The following is a 26,149-nucleotide window of genomic DNA, read 5'->3' as shown; positions in this document are numbered from 1 at the left end:
ATATAGTTGAGTATATTGCTGTACATACTTACAGAGTTAAATATTATTACATATAATATGTAGATGCATGTATATTTAGGTCGTAGCATTATTATTTACTATAAATAACGTAGATTTTGTGAAACCATCACTGCTGAAAGAAAGCTAAACCGTAAAGTAACTGTCATAAAGTTCCTGTAAGAGTATGCTTAAATAAAATATTGTTTTTTTTATTATTTATTTTCAGCAGCTGTAAAAAAAAGAAACCTGAATCAGTTGATAATATTGTTTGGGTTTTCATTCATTGTTGAATTTGGAATGTCCAGCAATCAATTTGTATTGCCAAACTTAAGCTTTGCATCATTTTTTTACCCATATATCTTTATGATCGTTCAATTTGTTATCATATACATGAATTATATTTTCCATTTAAGTTTGTCCTTGTTTATTCATTATAACAGCAAGATTTGTATGCTTTAGAAGTTTGCGCTGAATTTGTTTATACTTTAACGACCAGACCCACCCCACCCGAGAGCAGACCCCATGCAGGGGTGTTACGGAAACATATGGGTAATTTAGCATCTTATTTTGACTATTATTTTAAAAATTGTGAAATCAAATAATTATTTTGAATAAGATCACAAACATACCAAGTGAAGGCTAAACATTTAAGTTTAATCAAAACCGCTGCTAGAATCCTATGTTTTTCCTTATTAAAAAGTTATTCATCCTGTTCTCGTAAAACCTTCCCAACTTTTATAAAGTTTGCACGGAAACGGCAAATTGCATCAAAACAACACACAACATGGGATTCTAATAGCACTTTTCAATTTACGCATTTATCAACCAACGATACATATACAATTTCAAGTTCAATATATACAGGGTAGTGTTGTTCTAGTCGGAATTTTATATCGTAAACAACGACAGAGGAAAGCCTCATAAAAGCAAATTTACATATCTTTTAGCGAATGATTAATTAAACTAACATCTCCCCAAGTATGCTTATGTTCAGTTCTTTATAAATCAGACCACAACATTTCATTAGAGTTCTTAGATTAGTTATATTTCTAATATGTTTACAATGCTTTCCGATCATATTCACACGACATTCAACTTTTAGTATTGACGTCATCAATGTGTAAATCTAGGTAATACAAACTAATTTCTGGGGGAAAATGTCTTCAGTATTTTTTTATTTGTTTTTGTCTACGATTCGTTGCTCAAATATTTGAATATGTACATAATAACTAAGATTTGTGATTTCACGGAATTACATGTAACTCAGATTCCATATGATTCCTGAACACCCCCGCGCATCTGAACTCTAGATCTACTTTCGTGATTTACTCGGAATTTACTTGGAGTCTGTTTTTTGATAATCTGTGTCCACTCGGGGTCTACTTTGGGTTTACTCGAGATTTGCTTTTGGGGTCCACTTTACACACTGAAGCATAATGGAGACCCATCATCTATATTACCATCCTTCCACATGTAATTATCGCCCCTTGTATATTTAAAATACATTTCTAACGTATGCTTTAAGGATTAACTTTTGATTGGGGTTTACTTTGTGTTCACTTTAGGTTTACGCTATGTTTTCTTTGCATTTCTTCTAGTAAACCCGGGGTAAACCCCAAGAACAACCCGAAAGTAAACCCAGGGTTTAGTTGGGATCTGCTTTCTGTTAGGTTGGGTCTTATCGGTACTGTATGTAAATTTATTCTTTCTAATCAACAATGCCATCATGTTATTAACAATTTAATAAATAAAACTATATCATGGGAAAATAAATCTGTCTTGTTTTTATTAACAATTACACTTACTACTCCAGCTCGATTTTTTTTATTTTTATACCCGCACTTTCTAAAGAAAGTTCGGGTATATTGTTGTTTGCCTGTTCCGTCCGTCCGTCCATCTGTCACGTTTTACTTTCTCAAACTGCTCTTACATCTTATAAACAAGCAAATTTAACTCTTGTAGTTTGATTTGTGGTGTCATGTTGTTTTGTAAAAAGGTTTCAAAATTTCTCTGGTAATCCTGGGGGTCAAATAATGGGTAAAAAATGACGTTTTTTCACATAGAACCTTCTTCCGCGAACTCCTCCTACATTTTCAACTGTAGACAAATCATCTCTTGGAATATGTTTTAGGTTATCCTATATATGCGCAATAAGGTTTCGGAATTTTCAATTTTGTCACTGGGGTCATTTAATGGTTTGTTCCCGTTTTGCACACATTTGAAAATTAGGTATCGAAAAAATGTGTGCGAAACGGGAATTTGACCAGGTGAGATAATTGCTTAATTGCTATAGTCTATATCACAATACCTGTGAGGGCTATTGACAATAACATAAATAAATAAAACATGTACTCCCAATACATATTTACATCTATTTTATGTTACAATATGAATTGCATTAAAGCTCATTTACATAACAATTGACCTGCATGTTTTTTAATATAATTTCAAACATTACTACAGTAATTTAGTCATGAACAATTTCATTAATTTATTTAAACAAGAAAGATTATTGCAAAAATGTTGGATATGAAATGCTTTGTTTAACTTGCTGTCTATAAGAAATACATATACATGTACATGTTTGACTTTGAAAAGAAAATATATTTTTATATTCAATTAAAATTGCTTTTGCTGACATAAAGTGAGGAAATGTGTCTAGTGGAAACGCTGCAAAATATTTCTCATTTATGCTGTGGTTTGTATAATCGAAGAAAATAGACAAAAGTGATGATGGTATGATGATAAATCAGCAATTTTATATGCTTCAAAAACTGTAAAACCTATCAAATGAAGACCTAAACCTTCTTCAGATTGAAGTATATAGAATCAATATTCAGATTATTATTTTTGTCAGAATTTTTTGTGCTCCGTGTATTTAGCTACTGGTTTGAAAAAAAACCCCAGAAAATGTACCGCAATATAAACTAAAGCGGTGACGTCATAAGAAATTATTGAATCAATATTAAAATTATCATTTTTGTCGGAAATTTTTGTGCTTCATGTATTTAGCTACTGATTTGAAAAATCAGAAAGTGACCTGCAATTATAAAATGTAATTTATACTAAAGCGGTTATGTCATAAGAACTACTGTCAAAGCCACTACTTCGATGATTGAAATATTTTGTGATAAAGATCTGTTTTTCTTTTTATAATATTCTTTCTGTTGATACCAACCAACCAATTATAAACATGCATTTTACATATTTCGCAAGCAAGTTGTAAAAAGAGACAGGGAGTACCCCATCATCTTCACAACGTCTTGACCTGAGTGGAAATTTAAGACTAAAAATATCATTATCTTTATTTTATCAAAAGAAAAAAAATTGTGATAGTTACTAGTTGTTAGACCTAAAACACAACAAAATACATTTGTATCTATATTCTTCATGTTTCATCGTAAAGGCGCTGATAAAACACAGGTAAAAATCCAGGTAAAATCTTGACTTTGACTGAAAGCAGACTATAATTGCTATCACAACACAATTCACACCTATTGTTCTATACCCAATTATCAAATGTGTGCAAAACGGGAACACACCCATTTAATGGCTGAAAAATGACGTGTTTTTAAAAACTGGTTTCAAAAACGTCATTTTTTGCAGTAGCCAAATGATCTTCTAGAATATGATCAGGGGTGTCATATTGAAGTGTGATCAGGTTCCACAATTTTTTCTTATTAAGGAGACCAGATGGCAACAAAAAATTACGTTTTTTTTTGCAAAACAAGTATGGTTGCCGGAACTCTTCTTACAACTTTTAGAGTAGCTACGTCATATCTTGGGATATAATTGGGGCTGTCCTATAGATGTGCAATAAGGTTTTAGAAATTTTAATTTTATCCAGGGATTCAAAAAGTAGCAGAAAATTGACGTTTATCACTCAAAAAAAAAACATAGATCCCAGGACTCCTCCTATGATTTAATGGATAGACACATCATATCTTGGGGTATGATGGGGACTGTTCTATAGATGTGCTGTAAGGTTTTGAAAATTTAAATTTCGTCCAAGGAGTCAAACAGTAGCAGAAAATTGACGTTCATCACTCAAAAAGAAAAAAATAGATCCTAGAACTCCTTTTATGATAAAATGGATAGACACATCATATCTTTGGATATGATAGGGACTGTTCTATAGATGTTCATTACGGTTTTGAAAAATTAAATTTAACCCTGAGTCCCATCACCTACATACCGTTTGATGCCCTTTAAGGATCAAGAAAATATTTGGTTAAGAGGTGGGGATCTCAACCGTTTTCGAGATATTCGTGCACTTTCTGTTCGAGGTGGGTCACGACCACCCCTGGGGCCCATAACCTACATACAGTTTGATGCCCCTTGACACAAGAAACATCTATATGGTTTAAGGGTGGGGATCTCAACTGTTTTGAAGATATTAAGGGACTTGCTGTTCAAGGGGGGTCAGGACCACCGACATCAGAAACAAGAATATATATAGTTTAGGGGTCAGAATTATAACAGTTTATGAGATATGTTGTAATTTCCAATTCCTGGGGGGTGGTGATGACCCCTGGGGTCAGATCAAATAAACACTATATATTGCCAGTAACAGTAAATATATGATTATGAAAACTCTATATTATTATCTTTGTCCGTTTTTAAGTTATCATTTACAATAGAGTTATTATTCTTCCTACAGGCCCCCCCCCCAAAAAAAGTGGTTGTCTATCCCAAAATGAGAAAAATCTAACCAGGGTGCACAACTAGATATGCAGGCCAATCGTATACTAGAATTTTGTACCATTCTGTTTAGCTATCTCTGAGAAACACGTTAAAAAGAAGATGAAGTATAATAATAGATGTAACTAGAGCAAAGCTCGTTGCAAAGCAACGAGTGGGTCTTCCGTTAATGTCGGAAGTAAAGCTGGAAGTTCCTGTAAGGAGCAGAGCACTTAAACCAATAACAAGAGTAACTAAGATAAAAAGATGAAAAAATCGAATTATTCCTGGTACGACTTAACAAACCCGAATGATTTTAAGTACGATTCAACAAAAACCTTTTTGATTTCAGGAACGACTTAACAAAAAAATCCGAATGTGTTTAAGTACGACTTAACAATTTTTTTTGGTACGAGTTAATTTTACTATAAACATTACGCTATTTTTTAATCCAAGGACGTGGAAACAAAATTTCCGGAAAAATCAATTTTTAAACCCCGATATCTCTGTAATGCATCATCTGATTATAAAACGGGTTTTAGTTTTAAATTAAGCTTAATAAAAGCTGCTTTGTTGCTTTATAATAAATATCAAATTATTGGTCGGAAAAGAGTTATCATAAAAGACTTAGTAGCCCTTGTACCCCCTAATTTGAGGGGCCAGCCCCTTTTTCTTGATATCAAATAAAAGGTCTCGCTAATATAAACATATTTTGTTCTTCAAGTATTCATGAATTGTAAACCGTTCTTGAGATATTTGTACGAATGTGTTTTAGGGGCCGACCCTTTAACTCCTAAATGGGGTCATAAACAAAAACATTTAAGGTAGCATATTGACAAGAACACCATTTTAAGCAACTTTTGTTCTACATTGCTTTTAAAAATATTTCTCCTTTTTCAGATATTAATGATCAAAGTTTTGAACTTCTGGCCCCTTGAAACCCTTAATTACGTAACATATGACTTATGTATGATACTGTATAGATAAACAGCTGTACAATGAACATTTTTGCTTCTATAATTAATAACAAATTATTGTTCAGTGTAGAGTTATTGTAAGAAGACTTTAGAGCCCCCTTGGCCCCTAATTTGAGGGGTCAGCCCCTTTTTCTTGATATCAAAGGAAAGCTCGTGAAAATTGAAACAACTTTTGCGTTACATGTTTTAACAAATTATGTGCACATGGAAAGGTATTACAGAAAATGTGCAAAAATTTCGTGGAAAAATTTGGTGCTAATTTTCAGGTTCAGGCGAGCTTCAAGGCCTTGAGCAATTTTCATAATTGGAAGCATGGGGGTACATCTACAGACATTCATCTACAACCCCTGAAAATTTTAAGCTTCTATCTTGATTAGTTTTGGAGGAGATGCGTGGACAAAATGACCCTTAAAAATTTACAAAATCGTCTATATCTGAAACCGGAAGTGACGTCATCATGTGAAAATTTTATAATATGTAGCGACGATGATGTTCTATCACTTCTAAAAATTTTGTGCAAATCGGTTGGGTAGTTTTTGAGAAATAATGCTCCAAAAAAGTCAGAAAAAGAAAAAAAAGAATAATAAGAATAAAGAAAAAGAAACCGTAGAATAACAAGAGGGTCTTCCGTTGGAAACGGAAGACCCTAATAAGAACCGTACAAAAACAATAAGTCTCAAAATGTCATTCGAGAGACTTTAGAATAAAGATTCAATAGAGATAGGATCATCAAACATCAATAATTTAAAGATAGTTGACAATTTCTGATTATAAGGGGGTCAGGATGACCTCTTAGGGTCATACCTTATATGCCATAATGATCTGATGTGCCATGATCTAAGGAGGAATAATATCTTTGGATTAAGGTGGGGATCTCAATGGTTTTTATGATATTTGATAATTTCAGGAAGAGCACTTTGGATCATGACCCACAGTGTACATACCATCTGAAGTGCTTGAACAAAGAAACAATAATATATGTTCATGATATATGATTCAATTTTAGAACCCAGATATAGATCAATAATATATGTTTTGTAATGCTTCCTATGTATACATGTATATGTATATGTATTAGTTTGTGTTTTGGTCTTCAATTCATGTTCATGACTGTAGTATGGCTTAGTCTTACTTTAAATTACTTTAAAAAAAAAATGTCAAATATATGACTTGGAACCCCCACCCCAAACAAACTCAAATATAAACTGTTGACCGCCCCCCCCCCCCCTTTTTTTTTTATTGTCGAATGATCTTTTTCAATAAAAATATAAATTGGGTCTAAAAAGTTTTATAAACTTGTAAAAATTGTTTTTCTAAAAAACATTCCATTACACCTTGCATAATTGACAAATGATCTATTGATATATGATCAGAGGTCATATTTCTACCTTGGGACCAATAACTAATATTCTTTGACATGTTAAAATTAATAACAATAAATGATTCAAATTGTAAATGTTTATACTCTACATTCACCCCCCCCCCCCCACCCACACCAATGAAACCTGATTCTAAAGATTCAGTCTTCTGACATTCTTATATGTGTACAGTAGCAAATTTTAAATCATTTCTTGATTGCTTTTTATCTTCCAATCCACACTTACATTTTGGAAATTGATTAATTCAATTTTTGAAAGTTGATTTTAATCAACTCTCCTATGCAGTTACTCTGGCAAACCGAAAGTGAAACAGTGTTTGGACCTATGCACAAATCATCGCCGCTGAAAAGACTTAGTTTTTGAAAATAAAAAAATTCGATGTAACGTATGATGAAGCATAGTTTTTTAAGGAAACGTATCTATAAACACTATGAAAATAGTAAGATTTTATATAATACGAACAATTTTGATATTTTTGTAGTCTCATGTGTTACTACGCCAGATTTTAATAAAGTCTCGTTCAACCAGTCGTTCGGCTGTCTCTGTAAATCTCCTACAAGCAGAGAGGTGTCTTGCTTGTCGGAGACTAACAGAGACAGTCGAGCGTCTAGGTGAACGAGAGTAGAGTTCGATATCAATAGTGCTGGTCCATACGATTTTTAGGATTTTTTCGATTACTAATACATAGTTTGAATTCTATTTTTTAATATTACACAACATGATTCATACGGGGTTTCTCGATAGTCATGTCGGAAGAGTCTTAAAAATCATATAATAAAAAAAATGCGTATTTCAAATACAGACAAGAAACTAATTGCCATGCAAGATAAGTTGATTTTAAAATAAATGAAAATCGATAAAATAAACTCCCCTCAGTACTTTTATGAGATTTAGAAACAAAATGTTATATGCAGATGTATTTGCCTATTTGGGGCAATTGTAAAGTCTCCTTAACAAAGCAGTAACCCATAAGTATCACTACACTACATATGAAAAAGATAAAATACTTCATCATTTCTAGTTTAAGAATGTCAGGGTATCTCCAAGGGGGCATAACTTATTTACAACTTGATGCGCAATGACAAAAACAGCAAGAATATATGGTTTAGGGATGAGGATCTAAGAAGTTAACAAAATATACAGTGTATCATCATTTTCTATTTCATAAGGGGGGTGTTAAAGACAACACCTGGGGGCATGTACTTTACAGCATTTGATGCATCATAATGACATTAGAAGATATTTTGTATTTTCTTGTTTCATGGGGTCAGAACAGCCCCATAAGGTCATGGCTTACATTGTATTTGATACATTATAATACATTAAGAAAGAAATACTCCTTCCTTTCTTCCTAATATAACTCATTGGGGGGGGGGGGTCTGGACCCCTCACTCCCACCCCTTTTCTAAATCTGTTCACACGATGATGTACAGCAAACAGTTCAATCCCCTATTGCACATAAAGTGCGGCTCATGTGTATAATGGGATGGGATCTCATCCTTCCCTTATGAAAATTATATTTTTTTAAATGTATACCGGAGCTTGAATGTGGCCTTCATTTATAATTTAACTGGTACAAAACAATATTAGTTAGGGGCGAACACTTGGTGCGGGTATTACTGTCTAATGACAGCATCTAGTTTTTAAAGCTTGTTTTTTGCCCATTTCAGTTAACACAAGTCGCACAGGTGACCAACTGTAATTGATTTTCGTGAAAAAGCTGTGTTTTATAATATCAGAACACATTGCCGACTCTTCATTAACAGCGCTGTCTTCATATGCTGAAAGGAAATTTGATTTAAACAAAAAACAAAAAACACTAAACTTTCGACTTAGCAAATTATCTCCCCAATAACATATCTTCAATCTTGTGTCGATGTTTTGTTTGCACTTGAAGCTTCAAGTACTTAGTACCTATATAGAAACCCTATAAATAACCTATAAAAATTATACGACGACATATATAGTACGTCAGCTAATCACTTCTAAGTACTTTTAGCTCATGGCGTCTTGAATGTTCTTGATGTGCATTTGTTTTAGAAATGTTTTAGTTAGTGTTTCAGAATGACTGCATTTTCATCTTTAAGATGCATTTTAACAAGGAAATAGTGAGGTCACCTTAAAAGCCCAAACAATTATGATAAAAATAAGCACTTAATCTCTTTGCATGTTTTTGTCATAAATGTGTTTGCTACTAAGTGTCTACAAAAAGATTGCCAAACCAACGTTAGTTATTTTGTCGGAGTCCAAACATAACGACAAATTCTAAAATTGGTATATTTTCCCAAAATGTTTCATAAATGTTACTTTAATATTTACATTTCCAAATATATTTCGGAAATGATAAAAGTGTAATGTTTATAGACTAGGAAAATACAGGTATATGAAACATCATCAAAAATCAGTCCAAAAAAAATCATGTAAGTAATGTTACCGTCGTCAGAAGTTTAGATAGTAAAGATATAAGGAATTAATAGCGAGCGCAGCGAGGCGGCGCGAAGGGCCGCTCGCGTAGCGAGCTCCATAGACAACGTGTACGAACGGAGGAAATTCGAGTTGAAATCTGCACATTGTTCAAAGAAAATTTTATGAGGCCACGTGAAAACGTTTTACTATCCCAGTGATCCTTTGCGGTGCATAGCAACATGGTGGAACAGAAAGTGTTTCTACGGAAAATTCTTACCTCTACATCGCATACATCATTTTCATTTACCAATAAAAAAGAATCCTTCTAAAAACATTACAGTAAACAACACATAAGCGTACGTAAAAAAACCTGAAATATTGCTGACATATGACGTCATTTCCTTCTCCAAATTTGTCCGACAATTTACGAAAACTGTCGAGCGCAAAATAATGTTAACAATGACGTCACAAAGATCTCGCGTTTTAATTTCCCGCGATACATTTAGAGGTGGATCAAGCATATGTACTGGATCATGTAGGAAGTACTCAGTATCAGTGTTAACGGTGACTCTTTGGCTGATTAGTTTTGTTTTGATGACTTTTTTTTTTTGCTTAGTAAATACACATGCAAGTTCCATGCTAAATTTATTGTCATATTGATCCTATCATATATGCATACGTTAGGTAGGTGACAAAAAATTATTAAGAAAGAAAAGTCTAATCATTATTAGATCTGCGTGCAGCCACGTCATTTTGTAATGAATAGATAAATGAAAAGAATTAAACTGTTAAAATATATACCGGTACATGTATTTGTTATATAGTTGCATATGTGGTCAAATAATATTGGATATCAGACACTAAGAAAGGGGTGAGGGCACATGTCTACAACGCTTATATAGCGTACAAAAATTAAAAAGATTTAAAACAAAATTAATGTCATTGAGGAAAATAATTAAAACACGGGTTACAACAAGGAACAAAATGAGAAATAACAAACACAATTTATTTTTACTGATTTTAATGATCATAATTAAAGGACATATCGCATGTTTTTCAATTTTCGGAATTTTTTAAATAAAATCATTCTATACTCATTAAAAATGAAGTTTGTTAACGTTTTCATAAAATATTCTGCCTAATTCGTGAGTTTGAAAGCGATGAAATTCAAATGTCGCGATATGCATATGTTCTCTCTCGATCTACCCGCCATGATGTGTGACGTCATATGCGACCTCGAGCGAGAAGGTGCTGTTAGCCATCTTTGTAATTGGATTAGATTTAAACGACAATTAAACTAATTATCACCTATTAAATTGCCCATAACGGGACATGATGGTGTTATGTGCCTCCTGCGGGTGATTTAGCCACCGAAAATGGGGATTTGGACTGTTGTTTTTTTAAGTTTCCCTTACGAAAGTATGCGGAAATCATGTGACAAATAGGGGTCTATCTGTCGACGAGAGGATTTATAAATAAACATTCAATTCATATGTTATTAATTATATGGAACATTTTTGTAATCATAGTTTCATAAATAAATCGTATTCATTTCTCAAAGAGAAAAAATAGAAGTTTATGCACAGGGGCCTGTGTACAAAACGCAAGTTCATCGGAGAAAAATAACGAGAGGGGACGCCATTTTGGATACCGCCTCGCTTCATTAACTGTTTTCTTTTTCTTATTGTTAAACTATACGTTCATGTATGCATCGGTTTTGTAAACATGATTTCTTCATTCATACATGTTGCTCACCTCTGCAGAAATCATAATTTTAGTACGGTAGGTGAGATTTATGTGAGTTTTATTTTTTGGGGGAGAAGTCATGGATCGAGTTGTCGATACTGATTGTTCACGCGAGAAATAGACAACGTTTGTTGATATACATTTATACGTAAATGGATAAACAAAAATACGGAGATGGGAGTTTACATAAATAAACAATAATTAAGGAAAACGTTCTTGCCTGCTTTTATAATCCAGTGTCATATAGAGTTAACAACCTTAGAAAATTGTGATCAGTTAACCTGCCGAAGAAACAAACTTCTTGTGCACCACAGTTTTACAATGATGAACATTTTGAGTAGTTAGGAACGCCAAAAAACAAGACTGTTGTAGATTTTAATAAATAACAATTTTATTTGAGCTACACTCCTTACTAAGTTGTGTTTTACAATGTTTACACGTCGATCAATTTGATCGTCATTGCCGACTTCATCGTCGCTTTTTCGGCAATATCATCGTTTTTTATCCGTACTAGTGGCTCAAACATGTACGACTGAATAATAAGATTCTTTTAATTTAGTCAGCATGTAAAAAAACGACATACATGGTGAATGAATGTCAAAATTTCAAGAAGATAATGCTAATCCTACAATTTGTTTACAATCAGCTGTTCGAAGAAGGTCGCATGTGACGTCACTGTACCACGTGACACGCTATCTAATTAACGAGTTTTTAAACGATCGGGGCTATAATTTAAATTGATATTATGGCTAATTACCGCTTTTATACCGTTAACAAACTGTTAGGAGTAATTATTAGATACACAAGGAAGCCAAAAAATGTAAAATGTCGTATACTTTAGAAACATGCGATATGTCCTTTAAAAGGTAAAGAAAAGATAAGACATAATTTTATCTACATAAAAAAAAACGGCGTTGTGTTTATCAAAATATTTTAATACAATGTAAGTCTGTATAACATTTTATTAATGATCAGTGGTAGTTTTTTTAAGTGTATAAGACTAGGAAGGGGCCATTGGAATAAAAGTTTGATAATTTCGGGTTCCTTGCCAAAGTTTTTTGGTTAGGGCAAGTCCACGGGTTGCATTTAACAATGATGACAGATGTGTGGTTCCTTCTGCGCTCGCCCCAACGGTCACACCGTAAAACATATTATATTTACCAAAACAAAACCAACAAAACAAACAAACAACTCAAAACGCGATCATGGATGCTGCCATACATGGCGCAAAGCTCTGATTAAGACACGTTTCTCAAAAAAAAGTTATTTGCAAATTTTCAAAAAAAAAAAGATTTAATGCTGTTTATATAGATTGGCCATAGCAGCTGCATAATAGAATTTTAATTTGTCGAATATTCTATATTTAGACATTTTTTTTAAAATCTTTGATTTCCGTACATATTTTCTTTCTTCTTTTTTTTTGGGGGGGGGGGGGGAGGTTGTTTGTTTTTTTGTTTTTTTTTTTGGAGGGGGGCTGTTCCTTGAAAATTATCCTGGAAGCAATATTGACTTAGGATTGGGTTAAACCAAAAAACGGCCCTTTAATATTTCAGTTTCTCGCCTCCAATCACACGTTTGTCTGATAAGAGCGTCTTGATCAAGAAAAACTTCCTTATCTCTATAAAGATGTTTTGATGAGTTTGTGTCACAATTTTTTCGATATCAATGATGTTGAAAACAATGATAATGCTATTTATCTTCTTGATTATTTCTTTTGGACTACAAATTCAAGGTGAGGTACTAGTATCCTATTTGTATTTTAATATCTACTATGATAACATAATTATCATTATTATTAATATAAATACAGTACCCGCAATAGTTTGCATCATACATTAAATGCATGAATAAGGAAGATATGAAATTTTATTCCTCGGGGAAAATGAGCACCACTTAAGGGAAAAATTATTTTTCGGAGGGGGGGGTGGAACTTCATATCTCCCTCACAATTAATGATTCTTGTCGTTTTAAAACTATTGTAAAACAATAACGTAGACGTATTAAATATTTACCAGATCCTTTCTATGTTAGATTTCTGATTTAAAAGGGGTTTAAAACGATTTTCTTTAAAAAAAAATATTTGATTAAATTGTTTGCTAATCATAAGGATTTTTCGTACGAATGGATTGAAAGTTCACATGGCTTTTGAAGGAGTTGAATATGATTTAAAATATGACAAAGACAGTAAAAAAAATTTTTTTATTTGGATTGACGAGAACCAATCAGATATTTGGAAAAGAAAATTTGTTTTCATCATTTTGACGGAAATACGGAAGTAACAAAAATGCCCTCAAATGAGAATCACCGTTACCTTTTTTTTTGTTTTTATTTACACACAACTGCAGTATATAAATAAAAAACTATTAAAAGAAGTCCGGATGAAACCGCTTTCACCAGCAAAGCCAGCAGCGTCAAACTTTATAATTAACAGGATAAGTTATTATAGATTTTGTTATTTACAGCATTTCAATTTTCAAAATAATAATCCACACTTTTCCATCTAGTTCATTCAAACTGCTGTGATTTAAATCTTAAAATATCATTAATATCTTTTATGTTAGGCTGTCTTTACATATCTAATGCACATCTAGTTCCGCATGCGGTATTTAGCGTCAGTATACTACTTATATGTCTAGATAGAGCAAGCACTTCTCTGCAAAAGCTCATTCACATCCGGTTGGATCAAACTGACATCTTCTTGAGCTGCAGTATATACAATAGATAAATATTGTTAACGATAAAAACTTATAATAATATATTGCGTACAGTGTAGTTACCTACCAGTATAATAAACAATTAATCGATAAACACGAACCTTTAATGATATCATTATTTCTAGGTGAAATTGTTTTACTTAATTTTCGCTTTCATCATTTGAAGCTATATATGTCGTTTATATCGCCGTTTTGGTTTGTTGGAAAACGTTGTCAGTGTGAGGATCTTCATAACTTAAAAACTTCCAAATGCATTCAAAAGCATTGCATATACTTTCTAATTAATTCACTAATTACTGACCGACCCGGTCAGTAAATGTCCTAGCTTTAAAGATTTATGAATAGCTAATCAAGTGTCCAAAGATTATTCCGCATGTAAATAAAACGTCGACGCGAGAGCGTGGTCGGTGTAGACAATAGAACCAACACTTGGTATATTAATGTTTCGAGTCGACGCCCCCCCCCCCCCCTCCTCCGAAAATGATATTCGGAGGTCTGTTCGTTTCGATTTTTGTTTCGTATCAGGTATTAATGAAAATATTATATATACGACTTTTAATAATAGCTATTCTTTCATAACAAGGAATACCTGTTTAAACGTCAAAAAGGTACTGCACTTTTTCCTGTGTTGGTTTTGTTTTTTTATTCACTCCTCGCTGTTCATCTTAAATACTTTTCCAGCGGTCATGCGAAGATTTATACCTTAATCGTTTATAAATATTCATAAGAACATTTTTATCTCTCCTAATTATAAAATAAGCAGAATATGCAATTAATAAAAATGTATAACCTTGCACATTATTCAAAGTATTTTTTTAAATACAGATTATTACACTGAGAAAGAAAGACAATGTTTCCAGCAAATAAAAAAACATCTTTATAAACGGCATGTCAAGCTTTAAAAATCAATCAAAATACAAATGTAACCACGAAGTAATATAACGCATTTCAATTCAATGAAAAATAAACAAGTAAGATAAGAATTAATTACAGTTTTAGAATATTCTATCAAATAAAAGAAATAGTGTATGATAAACAGTCAATTACTCTCAACAAAGAAAGTTTTAAAAGAATTTCATACGTATTATTTATAATCGGATTCTTATTGTAAGAGTCTTGTTTTATAAATGCACAAGCAAACTTTTATAGGATTTAGAAATTATTTAAAAGGACGTGTTAACTGTGTAACTTTAAAAGACAGTACATGCAAATGGCAGACCTGTTACTAAGCACACCACATCAAAAACAACAGTCATGATTATACATCACTGGCGTAATTTGCATGCAAGGTCTCATAAAATAGACAAATCAGGAGAAGTTTTAGACATTTAAAATACAGAACAGAACACTGTAACATTCACAATGCGTGTAGATTTTAGTTAAAAACTGTAAACATCTTCATTATAGTTTCAGGTAAACCAACATTGAAAAATGTAAAGTCATCGTTTATGAATGGTGATGTAACATTTACCTGGACTGTATCAACAACTGAAACATCACCACTATTTCGTATTAAATATAATTACGATTGGATTGACTTAAACAATACAAGATACACTGTAAAAGATGTCTACTTGTATAAATCTATCACTATCGATGTGACAGAGCGTGTTTCCAATGAATACGACAGGTGGACCTATACAGGTAAAACTATTTTCATTTAAATAAATATAATTTATACTATAAAAGTTAAATCAAAACATATAAATATAAATGTTCGCATTCAAGGAAATTAAGTAACATTACTGTTGCTTCATCTTTATTAAAAATATTCATATTTTATTTATTTATTTATTTATTTATTTATTATTTTTTATAGTTTGCAAAGTCCAAACGCAACATGGTAGTACAGTTACAATGGAATGGCCAAATTTAATCAAAGCGTCTGGATTATACATTTATCACACATTAGGGGAAACACGAGCTATCATCCAGATAGAAAACAGTGAAGTTAAATATGAAGAAAAGGAAAATATCTCAAAGTATGTCGTCCACAGAGATCCAAATACTTTCACATGTATTAATGTTGAAATTAAGAACATAACGCTTGACGATGCTGGATTCTACTCTGTTGAAAAAACAGACGACGAGTCTTCGTTAGATAGAGGGTTTTTTCTTGTTGTAACAGGTAAGTATTCAAACAGGTAACCAGTATGAAAAGGTCGAGTTAAATTCGAAATGCAAGACAGTTATTGCAGTTGTTGATGTAAAAACGAACGCTCAAGGGGTAACTATTTAGCAAAACTAGAGGCATGCATAAGCTTGTTCCATTTTTAATAATTCTTTAAATGTAATGAAATAGAGTATCAAATTGGTTATTATAACTTAATAGTTGAGTTACTGACTTACTACAAAATTATATCGGGTTGATTATTATCATTGACTTTCAGATTTGTCAACCCGAGACATAGTGACGTCAAGTCAAAGAGCAACTACTCTAATTTAAACCTATTTTAAAGGGCAACTACTCCAACTATTTGAAGAATTTACGGAACGCAGTTTCTATTAAATATTATAAAATCTTGAGATCAGTAGGCGAAGACTCGGCCATATTGCCAAATAATAATTCTCACCAGACGGACATAGAGATAAATCCGGCAGTCACATATCATGCTTTTCACCAATGAAAGTGTGTCATTTCAATTCGAGGGAAACAAATAATATTTTCCAAATTGCCTACATTTTCAGGCATCTTTTTTTTAAAGTGTATTTTGTGTGTGGGGAAGGGGTGGGGGTGGCAGACTCATCCAAAAAACTTTTTAAAACCCTGGAAATCCAAATCAGATTGAGGGCAAGTAATTTGAATACCTTTAACATCATATTTACTGCCTATTTCCTTTTTTTGATTTAATCTCTTACATGTGCCCATAAAAGTGTGTGTGTGGGGGGGGGGGGGGGGGGGGTACATGTTTATTCATTTTTTGTAACCTGTCGCCTCCCTAAGCTACGTGTCTGCTTTTAAAAGCAGTAAATTTGTTTTTAATACCAAAAAATAACAGTTCTATACACAGGGCGGATGCACTCTTATCATTCTGTGCTGAAGCTAAAATGATATGTATATTAAGGTAACATGTATAATACAGTAATGTAAATACTTTCCTTGACGCCCTTTATTCAGCTCAAAATTGAAATTTTAAAAATGTTAATCATCTGGTGGCCGCCTTAAAGTTATCATGATATTTACATTTTAGAAAAATCTACAAAGAGGTTTCGAAATTTGAATGTTGTTTTACATTTCATCTTAATTGCAGCGAAGCCTGTAAGCCCAAAGATAAAAAGAAACATACGAGTTCATGTAAAAAACTACGTGGAGCTGATGTGTTCCAGTCAATCCACCTCAGCCCCTGACTACTACTCCAAGCTCCTCACCTTGTCCTATACCTGGTTTGTCAACGGAACAAAGATGGGTAGAGAAACCAGAGAGATCTTGAGTTTATATGTAACTAAAGATCTGAAGTACAACAGATACTCGTGTTCGGCGACAGAAGAAGGTCTTGAGTCGGATAAGAGTGATCAAGTACAGATCAACCATTTATGTAAATATTTTAATGTCTTTTTAGAATCAGTCAATGAAGCACACAAATGAAGTTAAATATTAACATATACATGTAATTAGAGTAAGATAGTGTAGTTATCATAAAGAGTTGTGTGAAATTAAAATACTAATATAATACAGATTGAATAGTGCAAATTTTAAAAATTGTAAATAGCTATTACATATAAGTTTAAATGATTGAAAAATACTGTACATAATTCATTTTGTGTGCAGCTAAATGAAAAAGAATCATACGTTGATCGCTGTGTGACAAAAGTGTCTGACGCACCAAATTTTATAAAGGCATCTCTATTCTGCAGGCTTACTAACAGAAACTTGCAGATATCAATACTTAAAACGACATTACAGATCATTTTGCGCAAATTCCATAAAATGACAATTTTCCCGTAACTTAATTAAATTTTCTTTCAAAGATGAAATTATCTTGCAAAATTTACGTTTTGTAATATCTTAAAATTCTCAATGTATTGCTAAAATTGATAAGTTTAGACGGCCAATACAGTAAATATTTATAGCCCAGCCTTTTGTTCAATAAGACATGAATAGCGATTGTAAACATTTCAGCGTGCCTTTCAGCAAAAGAGTTTTAAAAAACCCAAGATGTTTGACAAAATTGGCTAGGGATGGTCTAGAGCAGATGAATACAAAACAAAAGTTCGAACAATATTTTGTAATCGACAAAACACTAGTTTGAAATAATTATATATATTGTAAGAGACCAAACAAAAGTTTGAACTTTTGTAAGAGATAAAAAATAATAAATTTACTTGAATATTTTGACATATACGCCATTTATACGCCAATTACTTCCATTTCCTTTCGTCGTCAGGTGCCTTTTTCAGAATACATTTTTAAATTACACCAAGTGTAGATATTTCTTAAAATTAAGAGTAAAAACACTTTATTTGTCATGCGCATGACCCTGCGCATTAATCATTTTCAGTACCTATGTATTTTTATAAAATTAACCCCAAGACAACTGCTGCCATTAAAAAAACTGATTTTAAATTACATTTTAAAGGGTCCATTTGATATAGATTTTTAATAATGCAGCAAATTGAAAACACAATTGCGAGATTATTGTTGCAGTAAAAAATTCAAAATTTCAGTTCATGGATCTTTTATTCTTTAATTGAACTGTGTATATAAAAGGGAAATTACAAAAATGAAAAAAAAAATTAGCTGCAGTACTTATTTAACATGTTTATCCTTCAAGAGTACAAATTTAGTATTCACAATTAATTTCCAAGATTTATTTCGAAAACTGAAACATTTATGTTATTATGGGACTTTTCTCCAATAGATTATTTCGAAATGACTGTATCATCGTTTGTGATTCATAGTGTTTTATCGTGAGTTTATAATTATGTTAATAGTAAACAATTCTGTAGAAATTGCCATTCCTGTCAAAGATTTACTTTGTCTTCAGACGGACCTCAGACTCCTCTGAACCTCACTGTGAACTCTGACCAGAAAGGTAACGTAAACATGACCTGGGTGTCAGGGTTTAATGAAGGTCTGGATCAGTTCTTCGTCATTTCTAGGAAAAATGGCAAAGAATGGGAATATGTTGGAAACTTATCAGATCTTGGAGAAGGAAGTGTAATGTATTTTGAGGCCGAAACTTTGACCTCAGGTCAAAATAACTATTTTCGCTTGGAAACTTGTAATATGTTTAATTGTACCGCACAATATGTTGAGCCGGATGCAAACCTCAAAGGTATGCTATATTTCTTTTTGAAATGTAAGGGAGGTGTATAGTTAGAATAATTTTTTTAAAAAAATGAAAGAACGGTTAAACATTATATTTACAACAGAAAAACAAAGCAGATTTTTAAAGATGTTTAAATCAAAAACAAGAAAAATTGTTTAATCATGTATGCTATGTTTCTAATTGTTTTAATTGTTATTTGGAATAATCCTGAAATAAAAGTTGAAGACCAGTTCATAATGTCTTCTGATTATAAGGTTTATTGTCTAATATTATTGATTTTTCAAAGGATCAACCACAGAGTCAACTTTTCGGATCAATAATGTTATATACGCAATAATTGGTGTGTCCGTCGCAGTTTTTATCATTATTGTGATTTTGGTGCTGGTTTTGGTGTTGTATTTCCAAAGAAAACAAAGAACTGGCTCAAAAAATGAAAGCTTTGAATGTAAATATTCTTCATATATGAAATAATTTACTCTCAATAGTGTAATACTGATTTAAAGTGGTATTGAACGTGAGCAATTGAAATTGTCGTTTAAGACATTAACATTTTCGAAAATGATGAAATTTAATCTAAGGCAAAAATGTGTACTGTTTAGGTAAGCAACGGCAAGAAGAAACAAGGAACACAGCTGCCAATACAGATGATTGCTGCCAAGATAGAAACGGTATCATTCTTTTTCAAAGTTGCATTTTCGCTATGGGGTTTTCCTCTATTTCTCTAATGATTTTCTATCTCTTTATGCAAACAATGATAAATTACAGAGTTATTTTTTAAACAGCAAAAGAAAATCAGAACTGCGCTCCAGAAGTATACACCTTTGTTAAGAAGAATTTCATGAGAGAAACAGATGAACTGGAACACAATGTTACACAAAATAACCAAGGTATATATAAGTGTCTTTATATAACAAAGTGGTAACATTCTGCATAAGGCCAAAAAAATATTCCTGTTTCCTGTCACCTGACCAAAAAATCAGGGTAGGTAGGTAGGAAAAAAAAATATTTTCAAAAATATTTTTTTTTTGAAAACTTAGAGCATGCGTGTAATAATGAGATAGAAGTATATTCATAGTGTATGGTATGTTAATGATGACTTAAAATTCCCAAAGGTGTTTGTATTATTGATGTATGTAATGTATGTAATGTATAGAAAACAACAGGCAAAGACAAAAATAGATTAATTTTTTGTTTAATTATAAATAAAAACTAATATTATTTGCAAAATTTAATCCACATGTGTATGAATGTATTTATTCTTTTCTGGATAAATATTTCTGTATTGTATTAGCTTAATGCCAATATTAATTAAATCAGTCTCTGTACTTCCGTGTATTTGGGGTATTAGTCCAAGGATTTGAAGTAATAATCATTGTTTTTGTAATTTCCAATGCACAGTATGATGTTGCATCACCCGTATTTATAACCCCTGAAGTTAAGATAGTTACAAGTTATTAACCACAAGATTAATTTATGCTATAAAAATGTCTGTAGATTATATTGTTATTATTCTTTTGCCATTGAGGTTAATTTATACGATTGTGAACTCAGAAGACTGGGCACCTTCACTTCTCTTTCTGAGGAAATTCTGGCAAAATTACCGATCACCACACAATGATCACAAAAAAACTTTTAGGGTCGGAGGGTAAAATATGGGGTCGGTCGGGCGACAGGAAACATGAATATTTTTGTTGGCATAATCATCAACTGCAAGTAAAATATCTTCTACAACTAGTTCACTTATTTTAATTTGAAACTTACTATGAATTGGCCCATTTTGGTTAATGATTCACACTATAGTCTCAGAAATCTACATGCACATCATCTAACAAAACGATTACGTTTTTCGTTTAATTTAGGTAATATTGAAGGTATGTCAAGTGGAGAAGTTCTTAGCACAATGACAGAGGAACCTGCAGAAAGGATTAGTGAGGGGATGTGTTTGGAAAATTCGTCATTAGAAGAAATAAAACTGGGAACTGAAAACACCGATCCATCAAGAAAAAGGGTAAGATAGAGGTTTCTAAATTTAATGTTAAAAATTGTTGGTATATAAAAACTAGACACAATAAATCTATTATAATAGTGGAATTTGTTAAAAGATATATGATTTAGCAAACACTTGATGTTTTATCTACCAATTGTTTTCCATGCATGCGTTCTAAACATTTTAAAAATGATGTTTTTATACGAAATAACAAACAAAATATCTCATTATTCCAGGCGTTTTTGAGAAGGAAGTGAAAACTCATTAAAATGTTTTAAAGACGTGCATACACCACGTGTAATGTCCTTCATTCTTTTTTTCTTGTATGCGTTTTATTTCACTTTAATGCAGCCATACACTTAATTATTTCTTTGTCGTTTTTAGGTGGCAATTGTCAAAACAAATTATGATTTGCATAGAAAACTAAAGTTATCTTAAGTTTGAAATCCAAAAAAGTAAATGGCTAGCACCAATTTAGGATATATTATCCTTCTTTAGATAAAAAAGCTCTGTATAAACATGTAGGAAGTTATTTGAATTTTAATTCTTAATTATGTGGGTTTTTCCATATATTTTTTTTTGATATTTTACATCTTTATTTGACACTAAATGTCACATTTAAAAGTTTATTGAAGGTCTTATGGTTTATTAATTGGCCTCTTTTTAATAAAAAACAAACAGTTATTTATGTCAAACATTTAATTTATTTGTTAGAATGACGAAGGATTGATTTATATTGACGTGGATTTTTCGAGGAAGTCCGACAACTTAGACAGGAATCAAAAGCTCGTCATTCTCGGACAGGAAGATCGAGCAGAGTACACGTTCGTGGATTTCTCCAAGAGAGCGCCACCTATGCAAGAAACACGTGACGACGCGGAGATGCAGGAAGAAAGTTAATGCTACACATTCAAGCTCTTACCTGTGTTTTGTGTTTGGTGTTCGCTAGATATCTGGGGTTTTTTTTACTTAATCATTACTAATATCTATATGTATATCATTATTTTGTCTATTTAAATTTTTATTGATTATTTATTAAAGTAATACTCAATTTACTTTGATAAGTATTGATTGTGTATTTATTAGTTTTTTTTTTTTTTTGGTTTTTTCCATTTTTTTTTCAGTAAACAGGTTTGAATGTATTGCTTTCAAATTTAGAACCAAATGCTCAAATATTGTTACATTTACTTTATAAGATATAAAATAACTTATAGGTAATTAAATATCATTACGCGGAGTTGAAAAGAAATAGATCAGGAAAAGTAATCACCATTTAATTCATTTTTACAAAAAGTAAATTTTCTGCTATTTTAATGTTTATATTTTTAGTGCAGTATTGCTTTTTTACGCTTGGTTATAAAGTATTTGTTGATTTTGGGTGTGACCGGTGAGCAGAGGATGCTCACTCCTCCTAGGCGCCTGATCCTACCTCTATCTTTTAAGATTTATAAACATTTTATTGATATATTAAGCATACATATGTCTTCCATTTTTCTAATCGAAACATAAATCATCCGTAAGCTTAGTATCAAATGTATGTTGTTTGTTTTTTTCTTCCTTCAAATATAGATCAGCGATTGTTGAATTTGCTAACCTTCCTGGCCAATCGATAACAGAGCCAATTTCATTTACACATTTGCAATCGCATTTCAAAAGAGTATGCAACCATGAATTATAGTTTTAAAGCATAAAACAAATACACATATTATATCATGCACATATTATTTCATTTTTACTACAAAGAGTTGTAAATCTTGTCATTGTCCATGTTCTTAGTTGACTTAATGTGTCGTTTCTTTTTCCATTGTATCAATAGACGAGTACAAATGCTTATGACCACTGCTCGCTGCCTGATCGTAGCAATTTATAGTTTCTTGATCCTCAACCTGAACTCGATCTTGGTTCGATGGATCTGTTTGTCGTCCCTCCATGCGACACACAGCAACAGTCACACCCAGTAACGATACACCAAGCACTACAGACAGGCCAATAGAGATAAGAACACGCAACTATGTGTTCTGAAATCATGTGAAAACATAAATCCTAATACAATAGCTAGTGGATATCGTGCGAGTATATACAATGACTAGGTATCTAATGCGAATGTACGTAAATGAGAATATTGGCATAAATGTTAAAATTAAGCATTAAACTTACTTTCAGATGCGGGTTTCTCCAAATGTATCACAGAAATCTAAAACAAAGGCTAACAGATTAAATGTTCAAACATTTTTATTAGTTTAATTTAGGGGTAGGAGGGGATAGTGTATGCCTTCTCCCTCATCACTTTTTGAGTATATGGTGATTTTTGTTAGAAGACGTCCACCATAATTTACAGAATACTCCCTGTGCTATTCCAAGGCGTACCAAGGGACGGGACTCATAAACATATTTGTTTTGTCTCGACGTCATTGGATGAATAGCGTCACGTGATTGCCTTATAACATTCTTTACACGGCGAGCGTCAAAATTTATAGGGCAACATGGTGGACGTAACGTTATTTAAGCTGATTTTTTACACAAATGTTCAACCATACCTTTGATTTTTAAGCCCCAAAATATTTGGAGTAACCCCCCCCCCCCCCACCTTTGCCCGTGATGTAATATTATGATCCTACAATATGGTATCCAGGTTTGCACAGACGACTGACGAAAAAGGTAAAAAATTAGAGAATTAAGCTATGAATTTTAATATGATGTATTATCTATGGTTTGTTTACATCTCAAACTTTAGGTCCTCGACAAAACAAAACACTTTTTAGGTGTGTTACTGACTGTGAAAAGAAAATTGTGGGATTGGTAAAGTCCATAGAAGACCCCACACATTTCTGTACACAGTCAGTAACAAACCTAATAAGTAATAGTCTGTAAGGGACGTTCCATTGCTGTATGACGATATTTTTTACACTGATAGCCTGATCATCAAGGTCAAGCCATGAAACATGTTAGGGCATAGTGAAGGGTTTTCAATCACGGAGTATTTTCACAACAACTGTGTTCTCAAATCTTATCACTGCCCCGTTGTATATGTTCGTCATATCATGGATATCTCGTCTGTTCTCATCTAAAAAAAAATGGTACTTAAAAATGTATACATCTGAAAAGGGGTACTTTGAAGTAAAATGTACAAAATATAATAATTTATGACAAAAATAAAACTTTAAAAAATAGTTTAATCATGCGCACATAAAAAAGTGATTGGACGACCAGGGCGAGAAAGTAGAATAACACCACCTATCCCGTCTGAAAATTCTTATTTTATTATAAATGAGAAATTTAGAGCATTAGAAATTAAATTTAACAAGATTATCACCGGGAGCTCACTCACTATACTGGAAAAATAACCAACTAAATCCACGCACAGGATTGTATCTGGCGTTTTCTTAAACAATACGTTAATGTCAAGCTTGACAGTTTCTGTTCTTAGCCCAGTCGCCATTCCTACACAAATGTCCCTGTATCAGAACACTGGGTCCCACAGTCGTAGCTGTAGTTTGAGAAAGGACCAGTGACCTCAGATAGAATGGCTGTCCCGCTGTCTTTCACCTTGCTAAGCCGTACCCTGAATTCGGGTTACCATTTACAAAGCACGATATACCCAATGTTGTTCCTTCAGGTATATCTGCCTGTATACGTCTTTCTCTATTGATGTAATCACCTGGAAAATCGATATCTAAAATTCATATTAATGCCTAAGGCATTTTTTTAATTTCACTTGTAAATCTTCTTTTGCAAGCTTTTTGAATTCTCAAAAATAGATTTTTTTGTAAAAAAAAAAAGGGTTTTTATGACAATCTTGATGTTTGTTCTCATTTTCTTCAAAGCTTGGAGTCTTGTAATATTGTAAAAAACCAAAATATGTTAAATATGTAAAATATAACACTTTTTAATATTTAATAGAAAGCCCCTCTTCTCATAAATGGACACGCCCATGTCCCCTTCTTGGTCTCTTCAAGCATCACTCGCTTAACCACGTGCTAAGTTAGACCTAACCATTAGGCATATAGCAGAATAGATGGTTCAGCCCCCCCCCCACCACTTTTTTTCGCAGGAAATATAATTGTTCCGTAATGCGTTATAAACGTTTGAAAGATTGAGAAGTTGGAGTCGAAGGTATACAAGCCCCCCCCCCCCCCCCCCAATCCCTTCCCCCACGGATTAGGAATTTCGTTATTTTTGAAAAAAAAATTGGTAGGAGAGATGTTTTTTTTTATTGGAACTATAGGTATAGCCCCCCCCCCCCCCCCCTGGATTAGGATTTTCATGATTTTGGGGAGTAGGTTTTTTTATCTCAATATTTCTGAGGAGCGGTGTAGCCCCCCCCCCCCCCCCCAATTTCAATTTACATCCGACGCCAGTGTTACGCATGGCAACTGAATGACATATAGTCATATGATATCGATATATTTCACCATTATACTGTTCATTAACATTTAATACAACCATTACGGACATAAACTCACACAATGGAGTGGTGGACACAACCTCGCTATGAACTGTCTCCTTAAAGTCTTTTACAGTGCATGTGATGGTTTTATTCCTTGTGACTTAATATATAACACAATCTATTGAAACGTAGTTGGAAAATTTCGAAATGTGTCAAACTTATTAAGGTTTTCCGCTCTCAGCGGAAAACCTTACTATTATTCTGAAAAATTTTTCAAATTTCTTATTATTTTTTTTTTCTTCTAGACGCCAACTTTGATCCTTAATATCTCGCTCGTTTGTTTTGAAAGTTTCAGGACTGATAACATGCCGCGTGATGTTGTCGTTGCATATTTTAGTTGAGGAAAATCCCTATCCGGTTTTGAGTTATTCCCCTTTAAGTAAAATTTAACGACTTCTTTTGTCCAGGGGGTTTAGCTTTAACGATGACTGGCAGAGTCTCAAAGATGGGCTGGTTTGGAAGCTAATACATTGAATTTGTGCGAGATATATTTTATTTATTATTTAAATGCAAATAAAAGGGAAGGTATAGATGTTGAAACAA

At 32.6% G+C, this 26,149-nt stretch overlaps 1 protein-coding gene across 1 annotated transcript in view; it reads left to right on the top strand.

Annotated features, from left to right (window-relative positions):
• The window catches only part of LOC128170987 (uncharacterized), a 110,981-nt gene that overhangs the window by 70,997 nt on the left and 13,835 nt on the right, over positions 1-26,149 (top strand). The window lies entirely within an intron of this gene.

This window comes from Crassostrea angulata, chromosome 2 (assembly GCF_025612915.1).
Source record: "Crassostrea angulata isolate pt1a10 chromosome 2, ASM2561291v2, whole genome shotgun sequence".
NCBI lineage: Eukaryota > Metazoa > Mollusca > Bivalvia > Ostreida > Ostreidae > Magallana > Magallana angulata.
This window is presented reverse-complemented; position numbering and strand designations above follow the sequence as displayed.